Below are 13,890 nucleotides of genomic sequence, written 5' to 3' on the forward strand. Positions count from 1 at the left end.
AAAGCAATCTACAGATTCAATGCAATCCCCATTAAAATTCCAACTCAATTCTTCAACGAATTAGAAGGAGCAATTTGCAAATTCATCTGGAATAACAAAAAACCGAGGATAGCAAAAACTCTTCTCAAGGATAAAAGAACCTCTGGTGGAATCACCATGCCTGACCTAAAGCTTTACTACAGAGCAATTGTGATAAAAACTGCATGGTACTGGTATAGAGACAGACAAGTGGACCAATGGAATAGAATTGAAGACCCAGAAATGAACCCACACACCTATGGTCACTTGATCTTCGACAAGGGAGCCAAAACCATCCAGTGGAAGAAAGACAGCATTTTCAACAATTGGTGCTGGCACAACTGGTTGTTATCATGTAGAAGAATGCGAATCGATCCATACTTATCTCCTTGTACTAAGGTCAAATCTAAGTGGATCAAGGAACTTCACATAAAACCAGAGACACTGAAACTTATAGAGGAGAAAGTGGGGAAAAGCCTTGAAGATATGGGCACAGGGGAAAAATTCCTGAACAGAACAGCAATGGCTTGTGCTGTAAGATCGAGAATTGACAAATGGGACCTAATGAAACTCCAAAGTTTCTGCAAGGCAAAAGACACTGTCTATAAGACAAAAAGACCACCAACAGACTGGGAAAGGATCTTTACCTATCCTAAATCAGATAGGGGACTAATATCCAACATATATAAAGAACTCAAGAAGGTGGACCTCAGAAAATCAAATAACCCCCTTAAAAAATGGGGCTCAGAACTGAACAAAGAATTCTCACCTGAGGAATACCGAATGGCAGAGAAGCACCTGAAAAAATGTTCAACATCCTTAATCATCAGGGAAATGCAAATCAAAACAACCCTGAGATTCCACCTCACACCAGTGAGAATGGCTAAGATCAAAAATTCAGGTGACAGCAGATGCTGGCGAGGATGTGGAGAAAGAGGAACACTCCTCCATTGTTGGTGGGATTGCAGGCTTGTACAACCACTCTGGAAATCAGTCTGGCGGTTCCTCAGAAAATTGGACATAGTACTACCGGAGGATCCAGCAATACCTCTCCTGGGCATATATCCAGAAGAAGCCCCAACTGGTAAGAAGGACACATGCTCCACTATGTTCATAGCAGCCTTATTTATAATAGCCAGAAACTGGAAAGAACCCAGATGCCCCTCAACAGAGGAATGGATACAGAAAATGTGGTACATCTACACAATGGAGTACTACTCAGCTATTAAAAAGAATGAATTTATGAAATTCCTAGCCAAATGGATGGACCTGGAGAGCATCATCCTGAGTGAGGTAACACAATCACAAAGGAACTCACACAATATGTACTCACTGATAAGTGGATACTAGCCCAAAACCTAGGATACCCACGATATAAGATACAATTTCCTAAACACATGAAACTCAAGAAAAATGAAGACTGAAGTGTGGACACTATGCCCCTCCTTAGAAGTGGGAACAAAACACCCATGGAAGGAGTTACAGAAACAAAGTTTGGAGCTGAGATGAAAGGATGGACCATGTAGAGACTGCCATATCCAGGGATCCACCCCATAATCAGCATCCAAACGCTGACACCATTGCATATACTAGCAAGATTTTATCGAAAGGACCCAGATGTAGCTGTCTCTTGTGAGACTATGCCGGGGCCTAGCAAACACAGAAGTGGATGCTCACAGTCAGCTAATGGATGGATCACAGGGCTCCCAATGGAGGAGCTAGAGAAAGTACCCAAGGAGCTAAAGGGATCTTCAACCCTATAGGTGGAACAACATTATGAACTAACCAGTACCCCTGAGCTCTTGACTCTAGCTGCATATGTATCAAAAGATGGCCTAGTCGGCCATCACTGGAAAGAGAGGCCCATTGGACACGCAGACTTTGTGTGCCCCGGTACAGGGGAACGCCAGGGCCAAAGGGGGGGAGTGGGTGGGTAGGGGAGTGGGGGTGGGTGGGTAAGGGGGACTTTTGGTATAGCATTGGAAATGTAAATGAGCTAAATACCTAATAAAAAATGGAAAAAAAAAAAGGAAAAAAAAAAAAAATTAAGTAGGCTCAGAAGTGGGAAGTAAATGACTTTATCCTATTATTACCTAGTAAAATAAATATATTAAAAAGTATTTGAGTTAGAAGCTAGAGGGAGTTAAGATTATGATATTCATAGCACTTCTATTAAATACATGCAACAAAAATGCAGATTTGGGGACCTCGCCGTTTCAGTCCACTGACTGATCTTATTTTCATCAAACCCAGAGACACCCACCTCCACGTTTATCACATCCACCAGTAATTATGGCACATCATTTCATGTCCTCTCCCTGAAAACCCCACTGATCTCAGCTGCAAACGTCATACATACCTCACCCCTACCCCCAAAAGTTCAGGGATCATCTCTAAAGAGGACATGGAAAGATCGCTATGAGCCAGAGGTTAGTGAGGAGCAGAGTAAAAGTGTCTTCTACACATGACAGGACCACTGCACTCCTGAGGTGATGGCACCTGTGGCTGCCACAGAAGACCTGCACAATACCCAGTCAGGCAGCACCCCTGAATAGAGTGAGGAGGGGCTCACCAGCTCCTACCTAACTGAAGCCCTGGGCAGTTGAGAGTTGGTTTTCTTTAAGGGTGTGGCCCCTAGCAAGTTAACTGCACTCCAGCAGTTGGCCCCACAACCAGCAGTTTATGGGTAGCACACGTTGGACTCGGTGGGTTATTTTAAAGAAGGAGAACAAGGAAGAGGGGGAGGAGATGATTATGATAAAATCAGGAATATGAAATTATCAAACAATAAAAATATTTAAAAGAAACTTCGATCCACTTCACACACTGGCACTATTGAACTGTTTCCAGTCTGCACCTATTTCCTCTTAATGAAGTCAATTTTCATTGTAATTATGTCCAATGTCATTTTTAAGCAAATCCCTTACTAGCAAAATAAGCTTTCTCCTACTCAATAAGGACTATGTACTGTTTCTCCCAATAGCAAATTTTCTTGGCCACCATTTCTCAACAAATTTGGTTTTCTTCAATCTAATTTTACACAACAAAATTGTAGCATGAATATCCTTACCAATCGTGTGTGTGTGTGTGTGTGTGTGTGTGTGTGTGTTTTATGGCTGTCTGTTTCGTTTGGTGTTATCTCAGCCCCAGATAGTCATTATGATTTGATTAAAGTGTTTTGTATCGAATCCATGAGAAAACTGTAAACATGTTTCCCATGATATTCCAAGTTCACTCTGGTCCAGGAGAGTGTTCAAATTTGAAGCCAAACCATTGGTTTCTTTCTCATCACTGAAGGTTGTAAATTACTTCTCTGAGCCACTAAAAAAACTGATCGCACAACTGTATCAACTGCTCTCAATTTGAGTGATGGGGTCAAAGGGCAACATTTGACACTTACAAAGTGCTGGTCCCAGACAGTGGAGCCAAACTGATAGGATGTAAACATTACAGTTGGCATCCTGGTGAGGCTGGGTATCTCATCAGGGGAAAGACCAGCTCCTTTCCTTCAAAACATTCAGAAACTCCCCAAAAATATCTGCTCATGAGCAAATTCTAATGATGTTGTGTGATAAATGTCACAAAAGAACTTTGCTCGCTCGGGGTCCTGGGAATAACAGTCAACCTTTCATAATAAGCTTCTGGAGTTGGAGGAATCACAATCCCTCTTGACTGGAACTTACCTGTCACAAATCTGACTGATGCATTGGCATTGGCACAGGGGAGATGAGATAAAGCAATTGTATTGCTTATTTTTCTCTTTCTCTCATCGTGACAACATGTCTGGTTGAAGCGACATCAAAGAAGAAGGGGCCATTCTGGCTCATGATTTAAGACATTAGAGTCCACTGTGGTAAGGGAAACAGCCAGAGGTCACAAGGAGGATGGAGGTAGCTGCTTGTTACACAGTGGTGATCATGAAAAGAGAAGATAAACTGAGCAGGACCATGAACCACAAGCCCCACCCCCTACCCAGTGACCCACTTCCTTTAGCTAGGCTCCATCTGCTAAAGGTTCCACAAGCTCCCTGAACAGGCTCGCCAGCTGGGGACCAAGCCTTCAAACACATGAGCCTGAGGGGTAAATTTCACATCCAAATCACAACGACTAGCCATGTTTTCTTCCGTTTATTTCATCACTGAGCCATCTGTCTCTCCCCCTCTGATGTTGATCTCTAAGAGCTGAATCCCATTGTTTCTTGTGGTGGTTTGAATATTCTTGGCCCACAGGGTGTGGCATTATTTGGAGGTATGGCTTTGTTGGAGTAGGTGTGGCCATGTTGGAGGAAGTGCGTCACTGTGGTGGTGGGCGGCTTTGAGGTCCTTTGCTCAAGCTCAGCCCAGTTCAGAAGAGAGTCTCCTGCTGCTGCCTTCGGACCAAAGATGTAGAACTCTTGGTTCTTCTAACACCATGTTTGCCTGGACACTACCATGCTTCCCACCATAATGATAATGAACTGAACCTCTGAAACTGTAAACCAGCCCTAATTAAACGTTTTCTTTTATAAGAGTTACCTTTGTCAGGATGTCTCTTCACAGCAGTGAGATCCTAAGACATTTCTAGACTTGACTGTCTTTACTGTTCCATCCATGGCCTGCATCTACCTTCCTCCCTGCCTCCCTCAGGTCTGAGTACAGCACTTCAGAACACCAAGTAATGGTGGTGCCAGGGCTGAATCCTCAGAGGACAAGACACCATGGAAGGACGCAGATTTTAAGAAACTCCGAGTACCTATGATGAAAGCCTGATTGAAATTCCATGTTGTTCTCCCTTCCTCTAGGGGAGCTTTGGTTGGCTTGACTCTTAAACCATTTTTATAATAAATTTATGTCCTTGGCAAGTTCTCATGCTAATCACAGCATTAATTCCAGAGTTTATTTAAATGCATAGTGTTGGGCTTTGGTCAAAATGTGCTTTTGTCTGCAAAGTTATCGTATTAATTTTCTTCTTTGGACAGAATGTTTGACAAGATAGTGATTGTTTTAGCAGAAAATTCCTGCCCAGGAACAGTCTAACTGAAATGCCCACCGCTGATGCATGCAGACTCACCAGCCCTCTGGAAGCCTCCCAAGAACAAACTTTGATGCTTCTAGCTCACAGTCTGAACAGAAAAAGGAAGGACAAGTGACCCAGTGAGAAAAGGCTCACAGCATGCCTCCCACCAAAACCAAGGCTATATTCCTGTACAGCAAGGGAGCTATAGAGTCAGGGGGAGCCTGCATCTCAGGTATGCTCTGAACAAAAGCCTAGCACACACACACACACACACACATACACACACACACATACACACCACAAATCACACCTGAAGAAGAAAGCCTGGAGAAGAAAAACATCCCCTGCAAGGAACTGATTCCAGGCAGGAATTAATGCTTTGGAACATAGCATTATTAGATTGATTTTAAATAGATACTCTGCTTCTTTGTAGTACTAAACCACGGGCTCCCAAAGGTAGTCAAAGAAAGAGGGGAAATACAAAGCAAGGAAAACGGCCCCCTAAAGTCTTCTGAGGTTATTCTTCTAGAAAGATCTTCAAGTTTCTGTTTAAATTGCCAGGTCTCTGACAGCACCATTGTGAAATACTGATGAGTGTCTATTTCTACCAAAATGTAAAACCTATGGATGGTTATTCAGAAGACAAATGCATGTTGACAGATATCTAATTTCATCCTTCTGATAGGATGTGCTTTGTCAGGGTCTTCATTTCATTTGGGATGCAATCGTTTTTGGTTTCCAGTAACTTGCTATGGTGGAAATGCATTTGTCAAGCCCTCCAGACCCAAGACAGCCTAAATATACTACCATCCATGCTTAAGACCATGTAAAATCATAAATATCTCCTATTACAAGACACACGGAGAAGGAAATACTTCTGTGTACGCACTTGTATAACAGGAAAAATTACTAAAAAGCATGGGTTGTCACCAACCACATCCGAGCATAAAAACAAAAGAGTTTCATTGCTTTAGTGCTTAGTGGGCCCCAGGATGCAGAGGAACCCTGTTCCTTTTGTGGTTTTAGTAGAAGGGTCATGATCTGTGGGAAGCAATTCCTAACTTGTCCTGGCAGCCATGAGCTTATGTCCTTTTCTACCGCTGTACCTCTCTATACCTTCAGGGACCCTTCGCCATTCTGCATCCAAGTCTTTCTCACTTTCTGACTTTCTGCTTTGGTATCCTCAGTGTCTACCAAAGCATCTTTGTAGCAGGTATTCAGTGAGACTCTGCTTGATGAGAAAACAAGCAGCTACTTCTAGTGAAGCAAATATTACCAGGAGTTATTAATTTTGCTGCCGTGTCCTCCACCCAGACTATTGGGTCCTTGAATATGAGGACTAATAAATTCAAATCAACTTCCTCAGTATGAGCATGGGGTCTGAGATATAACAGATACTCAGGATATGTATTAATAGCATGGATGGATGATGGATGGATGGATGGATGGATGGATGGACAGATTTTTTTTCAGCTTCAATTACTGAATACCTCAATATTTTTCAAAGTCACCAGACATATATACATATATGTATGTACATATATATGTGTTCATACATATACACACACATATGTAATTATATACCAAAGGAACTTTTTTACCTCTTTTTAATACCCTAGAGATAACACTTTGCATCATTGATTTTAGAATCTATTGGATATCCTCTACTATGTATTCTTCTATTCTTCCTTAGTAATAGAACCCCTGAGTTCCAGCACAGCTCAAGCTACATGGAATGATGACATTTTCCATTCTCTCTTGCAGACAGATGTGAGACTGTGACTGAGCTCTGCGTTACATGAATATCGTGTGTTGTAGCTAGCCCTGGGGCTAATTATATTTGATGTTAATTCCATTCTCCTGTGAGTGGTTGCGAACAAGGAAAGACTCAGCACTCAGGTGATTTCCTGTAAACCTGCTTCCCACCTTAATTTGTAAAATAAAGGAGAGCTGATGATTGGGCAGATAAAAGGGAAGGTAGAGCAGAAGGTGAGGGAGAGAGAGGAAGGGGAAAATGGAAGAGGGAGAGGATGCAGAGGAGAAGGAGGAAGAAGAAAAGTGGAGCAGAAACACATGACCTGAAGAAACCGCAAATTCTAAGGGGTCTCATAAGCTGTGGAAGATGGTAGTGTAATGGTAGATCTGCCCAATCTAGATGCACAACATGTAATCATATTAATTGTGTTGTGTTTTCATTGCCGGGGTATATTTGGTTGGAGATTTACCGCAACAATCATGCAACTTCTTGGGAGAGTCCTTAAAGGAAAGAAAAATGGCTGCTATCCATCTTTCCGTCAAAACACAGATTATGATGGCTGGACTCAGGCAACTGTGTTTATTCATGAGCTGAAAACTTCATGTTAAAGATAACAGAATAGCACAATACAGTGTCGTCTTCTCACCACTCCTGGGCCTGCTATATGAGTTTTGTATTTCATGCCTCTGCATTTTTTTACTATGAAAGAAATTTTGAGTTCTCTGCCACTTGTCAACCTAACCAGACAAAGTAAATACAGGCATCTTGCTGGGCCAATGAGGGAAATATGAAGAATCTGCTGTAGAATTGAGTTGTGTAGCATTGAACTAAATTGAGTTAAATTGAACCTATACTGAGAAGAATAAAGCCATGTCCTTTTAAGTAAGAGAATCTTCCTGAAACTCAAGGCAAGAGTGTCTGAACCAGATAGCACGAAGCTGATTACAGTTAACCAAGCCAATCTCTTTCACTCTTCACTCCAGGTGAGGTACCCACCTGTGATGCTTGGCCCAGGGAATAGAACTATTAGAAGGTGTGGTCTGTTCAAGTAGGTGTGGCCTTGTTGGAGTAGGCATGGCACTGTGGGAGTGTGCTTTAAGACCTGTGTCCTATCTGCCTGGAAGCTAGTATTCTGCTAGCAGTCTTCAGATGAAGATATAAAACTCTCAGCTCCTCCTGAACCATGCCTGCCTGGATGCTGTCATGTTCCTGTCTTGGTGATAATGGGCTGAACTCTGAACCTGTAAGTCAGACCTAATTAAATGTTCTCCATATAAGAGTTGCTTTGGTCATGGCGTCTGTTCACAGCAGTAAAACCCTAAGTCACCACCTGATGCTTGTTGTATTCTTAACCTAAGGGAAGAAAAGCAACCACCACTGCTATTTTTGAAAGAAACCCTTAACTTCCATTAGATACAGTCCCAGTGTGGAAATTCAAATCACCTAGTAACCTCCCTCAAGAAGAGTACTCATTTAGGATGTGTCTTAGTCAGGGTTTCTATTCCTGAACAAAACATCATGACCAAGAAGCAGTTGGGGAGGAAAGGGTTTATTCAGCTTACATTTTCCACATTGCTGTTAATCACCAAAGGATGTCAGGACTGGAACTCAAGCAGGTCAGGAAGTAGGAGCTGATGCAGAGGCCATGGAGGGATGTTCTTTACTGGCTTGCTTCCCCTGGCTTGCTCAGCCTGCTTTCTTATAGAACCCAAGACTACCAGGTCAGAGATGGCACCACCCACAAGGAGAACTCCCCCCTTGATCACTAATTGAGAAAATGCCTTATAGCTGGATCTTGTGGAGGCATTTTCCCCAACTGATGCTCCTTTCTCTGTGATAACTCCAGCCTGTGTCAAGTTGACACAAAACTAGCCAGTACAGGGTGAGAGATCTCACTTCCAGTCTCTATCTATGAAGCATCATGAGTCAAATCATCCAGGGCTCAATTTCCATCTCCATTTAGAACACATTGACTGTGGTCATTTTTCTGATAATGTCTGGAAATTTCATGGCTTCTTAAGCAAGACAAGGTAGAATGGTTGGATTTACTGTGGGTGAAATGCTAGCAGAAGAAACTTCAATTTAGCAACTGTTATCATGGACGACTAATCAAGGACGCTTTGGAAGAGCGATGCCACTGAAAACAGTTATTACTCAATGTTAATAAAAAAATTATGGATCTAATAAAAGTTAATGGGGACATGCCATGTGCCATAAAAGCTGCAGTCAAAGCAAAGAATGCTGGGTTGGGGGAGAAGATCCACTATAATTCTGAATGTATTGTCTAGGAGCCAAATTAGCCATGCTGATAATGTTCCTGAAGTTCAAATGGTTACACAAACCAAATAGAACTGTAGAATGCTTAGGAATAGGACCAGACTCTTTTGGAAGAAATAGTTAGGACCAAGCAAAGTATTTCCAAAAAAATTCCAGTTATTTGGCAACCAGTAAGATTCTGCTCCATAGTTGGCTACCTTTTTGGAGATGTGTCTAAGTTTCTTTGATAAGAACTCTACACATGTTTCCCAGGTAGGACAAGAGCTAATGTATGGGACTGGAAAAAAAATGTTTTAGCAAATGAAAGTACACCCTGTTTTTAGAGAAGATCTGAGTTCATTTCCCAGGATTCACAATAGGCAGCTTACAGTTGTCATTTCAATTCCAGGAGAACTGAAGCCCTCTTCTGGCCTTCAAGGATACCAGGCATGCATTGGGGCATGTACATACATGCAGGCACTCACACATACACGTTGAATGAATAAATGAATGAATGAATGAGTACATTTAAGCATAAACACATAAATAAATAAAATTTTAGAAAAAGAAAGAAAGCTGACATCCTTCAGCTGGGTACTGTCATGTGTCCAGATAGGGATTTGCTTCCTGTCTCAGAAATTCCCACCTCATGGGCCATCTATCCATGATGCCTGTGTTAGGTACTGTTCTTGTTGTCTCGACAAAACACCTTAAAAGCAAGTTAAGGGAGGTAGGATTTATTATGGGTTACAGTTTAAGGAGATACAGTGCGTCATGCAGGAAAAGGCCTGTGTCTTCACAGTGGTGAGAACATGTGGCTAGGCTCCTCACATCTATATGAATCTGGAAATAGATTAAACAGGAAGTGAGAACTAGTACTATAAATAGCTCAGGGCTTGCTTCCTCCCCTAATGATACATGTCCTTCAGCTAGACCCTCCCCTCTAAGATTTCCACAACCTCTCAAATCTCAGTGGCGTTGGCTGGTGGCCAAATGTTCAAAAGCATGAGTACATAAAGGATGTTCACACTGGAGCAATGCCAAGGGAGAGATGAGAAAGTCAGAATCAGCTCACGTCCCACAGCTTCTGCTGCCATCCTAGCCACAGCCACCTCCCACCAGAGCTTCCCTACAGCCTCCCCATCAATCAAATCAGCACTCCACTTTTCTTTCCAAGCTATCTAGATCCTTTCCCCACAGAACAGCCAGAGTGACCTTTTCCATTTACATAGGAAATTTTGCCACTCTTATCTCCTAAAAATCCTTCAGAGGCTCCCCTTGGCCTCCCAGGGTGAAAAGGACATAATGTTTATAAAGGCTCCAAGGGTTTTCCCAGAGCTTGGAGAACCCCGCTTCTCATGAGCCCCTCCTGCCTCACCCAGACACCCAGCGATACAGATGTACCATGTTCCCAAGAGGGTGTATTTGCTGCTCCCAGAACCGTTAGCTGACATCATCCCAACTCCTCCTTAATCTCATTTTTTTCTGAAGTGGTTCCAAGATCCCAAGACTAGAGTAGATCTTCTTGGTGTATTCTTAGAAGGCAATCTCTACTTGCAAAATTTAGCGTATTATCATTTGTCCAATATCTGTCCCACCCATTAAACTTTAGATTTCTCGTACCCAAGGAGCTAAAGGGATCTGCAACCCTATAGGTGGATCAACATTATGAACTAACCAGTACCCCGGAGCTCTTGACTCTAGCTGCATATGTATCAAAAGATGGCCTAGTCGGCCATCACTGGAAAGAGAGGCCCATTGGACACACAAACTTTATATGCCCCAGTACAGGGGAACGCCAGGGCCAAAAAGGGGGAGTGGGCGGGTAGGGGAGTAGGGGTGGGTGGGTATGGGGGACTTTTGGTATAGCATTGGAAATGTAAATGAGCTAAATACCTAATAAAAAATGGAAAAGAAAAAAAAATAAATAAACTTTAAATTTCTCAATGATAGGCACTATGTCCATCTATTTTACCACAGACTCAGAATTTATTTAATACCACCCAGAATCTTGTTACCTGTCTAAACAAATAAGCAAATAAGTAAACAAGTTCCTAAAACCCAGAAGCACTAATTATAAGGTTACACGATTGTTCATTATACTGTATAAAATTGAGACTCAGAAACAGGTTTCACATGATGCAAAACCCAATTCAGGAAGGCACAGCATCCAAAGAACACTTCAGAAGTTCCTGTGTAGACATAGAGAAACAGGGTCTCTATTTAGCAGCCTTGAAATGCTTTCCAAGGCCAGAGGTCAATACTGCCAGGAAGTCAATTTTATAATCTATAACAGAGCCCTCAAGAAGCTAGAGTTGGGAAAGCTGAATTGTGAAATCCGTAACACTGTTTCAGGCAACAATAACTAATAGGATTGATGTTGACCATTGAGGAAGTGTTGATGCTTACATGGACTTAAATTGTCAATGAAAGACACAAATAAAGTAATAACTATGCAGAGGCGACACTGAACAACACCCTTCCCAGTTAATTGGAATTAAGAGGTGGTATCTTAGTTAGGGTTTTATAGCTGTGAAGAGACACTGTGACCAAAGCAATTCTTATAAAGGAAAACATTTAGCTGGAGCTGGCTTACAGTTTCCGAAGTTTAGTCCATTATTGTTGTAGCAGGAAGTGTGGCACCATGCAGGGAGATATGGTGCTGGAGAAGCAGTGGAGAGTTCTACATCTTAATCTGAAGATGGCCAGGAGAAGACTGACTTCTGCTGGCAGCCAAGAGGAGGTTTTCTCTTCTGCACTGGGCAGAACTTGAGCATAGGACCTCAAAGCCCATCCCTACGGTGTTGAACTTCCTCCAACTAGGCCACACTTATGCCAACAAGGCCATATTTCCTCATAGTGCTGCTTCCCATGGGCCAAGCATATTCAAATCACCACAGGTGGCAAGTTGAGATTGTATGACTCCAGAAATAACATGGGGTTATTGATGTAGTATTCTAGTCTAGAAGGGAAATACCAAATCCACGATGGAGAAGCTGAAGAGAAACTCAACAGGCAAAGCTGAAGTGTGGTCCAAATTAAAGGAGATTAAGAAACAATATAACAAAATACAGTACATATTCTGGGCTATATTATTCTAGATAGGATCTTTCACTGAAGGGGAGAACTGTAACAAAAAGAAGTCATAAAATTAACTGACAAAATATGAAAACACTAGATGAATTAAATAATGATGATGTTTAATATTAAACTTTAAATTGATCAGTGTCCTGTGAGTCTGTAAGAAAAAAAAAATGGAAAGGACGCCTTTATTTAGGGAAAATAGATACTGAAATATTGTCAGATTAAGAGTCACCATTTATCTAACTTATTTCATATACTTAAGAAAAATATTATGGAGAGAGAAAGGCCAGACACAAAGCAAATTGATTAACTGTTAAAAATAGAAAATGTGGATATATTTTGTGTGGTTCTTGTTATAAGTTTTCTATAAATTTGAAATTACTTCCTAATTTCAAAAGCTCTCAAGGGCCCTTCAAGCTTTAACAAGCCTCCTTCTTCTTCAAGATAATCACCTGCTAAGCCACATTCTGTCTCTCTTCATGTACAGTCTTATTAGTATCAAAGCTGGGGGTTGCAGCCCATGTCCCAAGCCAGATTTGACCACCCATTCTCAATAAGCCAATCAGAAGATCCAAATTAATAGTGGAAATCAGCAGCAGAAGATTGATTCAATGTGGACACACTGGAAAGAGGGACAAAGAGATTCAGCAAACCTACCCCACCTCCAACCCCACCCCCCACAAGTGGCTTCCTCAGGGCCTTGAACTGAGAGTAAGGTTTAAACAAATGACCAAGGCTATACACATCTAAACAGTGCTAGTCAAGGTGTGGTCCTACTCAGAACTGACCCTCATCGTATGGACTTCAGTCTCATCAGTAAGCTATTCTAATAAGCTATTAGCACGGTGTGAAATCTATTTAATGGAAACAAGTTCTCCCTCTGTCTGAAACCCTTTCCTTCTCCCAGCATGAGATTCCTAGGGAAACTCCCATTTTGGTCCATTGTTTTCCTAGTCTAACAGTCAGATTGGGAGACATATATGTCTTTTTAGAATATCTTCCTTTCTGCCGGTTACACTGGGAGGCACCAGTATCTTCCTCTTACTTATGATAGCCATACAGGCATGGCAAATGGGGTGAACCTGTACCCAGACATACACAGCTGCCATGTCTGCCCTTTAGAGCTCTTGAGGTTCTCCAGAATCCACCCATGGAATCTTAAAATGCAAAGCACCACCACAGAGCAGCAAGGCTGCCTTAGACTGTCTGGTTGCCTAGCAACCCAGGTTCCTACTTGACAACATGAAGAGAAGCTTTCCCTCTGGATCCCTGCCTTGCTCCTCTCTGGAGTGAAAGTCTCTATTGGTCAAGTTCCAGGTGAAACCCTGGCCAGCTCTGAGTTAGGTCCTGAGCAACAAAAGCCATCCATTGTTCTGGGATTGTGAGCCAGAGCTGAGTTAGGTCCCAAGAATCAGAAGCTATCCATAGCTTGGGGGTTGTGAGCCTAGCACAAAGCGCAGGACCCTGGGAATTCAGACAGGTAAAATCTCAAAGGAACAGACTCTTAATCAAGTCCTTCTAAATGCTGTGAACCTATTTCCTCACAGTAGATGAGTGGTTCTCAAACTCATCTAGATTTCAGAACAGCCAGGTAACCTTGGAAGGAGCCCCATATCACTGTCGGTGAGACTAGATAGAATCCCGGTGGAAATGCTCCGGCATCTGCACTTTTTAACATTCTTTCAATGATATGCAGATCTGGAAATCAAAGAGTAAAATGGTCTTTGCTACAGTGTGAATGTGTCCCATGCAAAATGTAGGTGCTGTCAATGTGGAAATAT

The 13,890-nt window shown here is 42.2% G+C and overlaps 1 long non-coding RNA gene across 3 annotated transcripts; it reads right to left on the minus strand.

Annotated features, from left to right (window-relative positions):
- Positions 1 to 9,753: 9,753 nt before the first annotated feature.
- On the minus strand, positions 9,754 to 13,300 carry Gm39336. Of its 3 annotated transcripts, none has more exons than XR_870730.1 (3): positions 13,208 to 13,300; positions 12,562 to 12,731; positions 9,754 to 9,868 (listed from the first exon to the last, which is right to left on the minus strand). It is a non-coding gene; the product is annotated as a predicted gene, 39336 (long non-coding RNA). The 3 variants fall into 3 exon arrangements; XR_870729.1 differs by lacking the exon at positions 9,754 to 9,868 and adding an exon at positions 12,205 to 12,263; XR_870731.1 differs by lacking the exon at positions 9,754 to 9,868 and adding an exon at positions 12,205 to 12,263 and having other exon boundaries at positions 13,155 to 13,300.
- Between the last annotated feature and the right edge of the window lie 590 nt (positions 13,301 to 13,890).

This window comes from Mus musculus, chromosome 9, assembly GCF_000001635.26.
Source record: "Mus musculus strain C57BL/6J chromosome 9, GRCm38.p6 C57BL/6J".
NCBI lineage: Eukaryota > Metazoa > Chordata > Mammalia > Rodentia > Muridae > Mus > Mus musculus.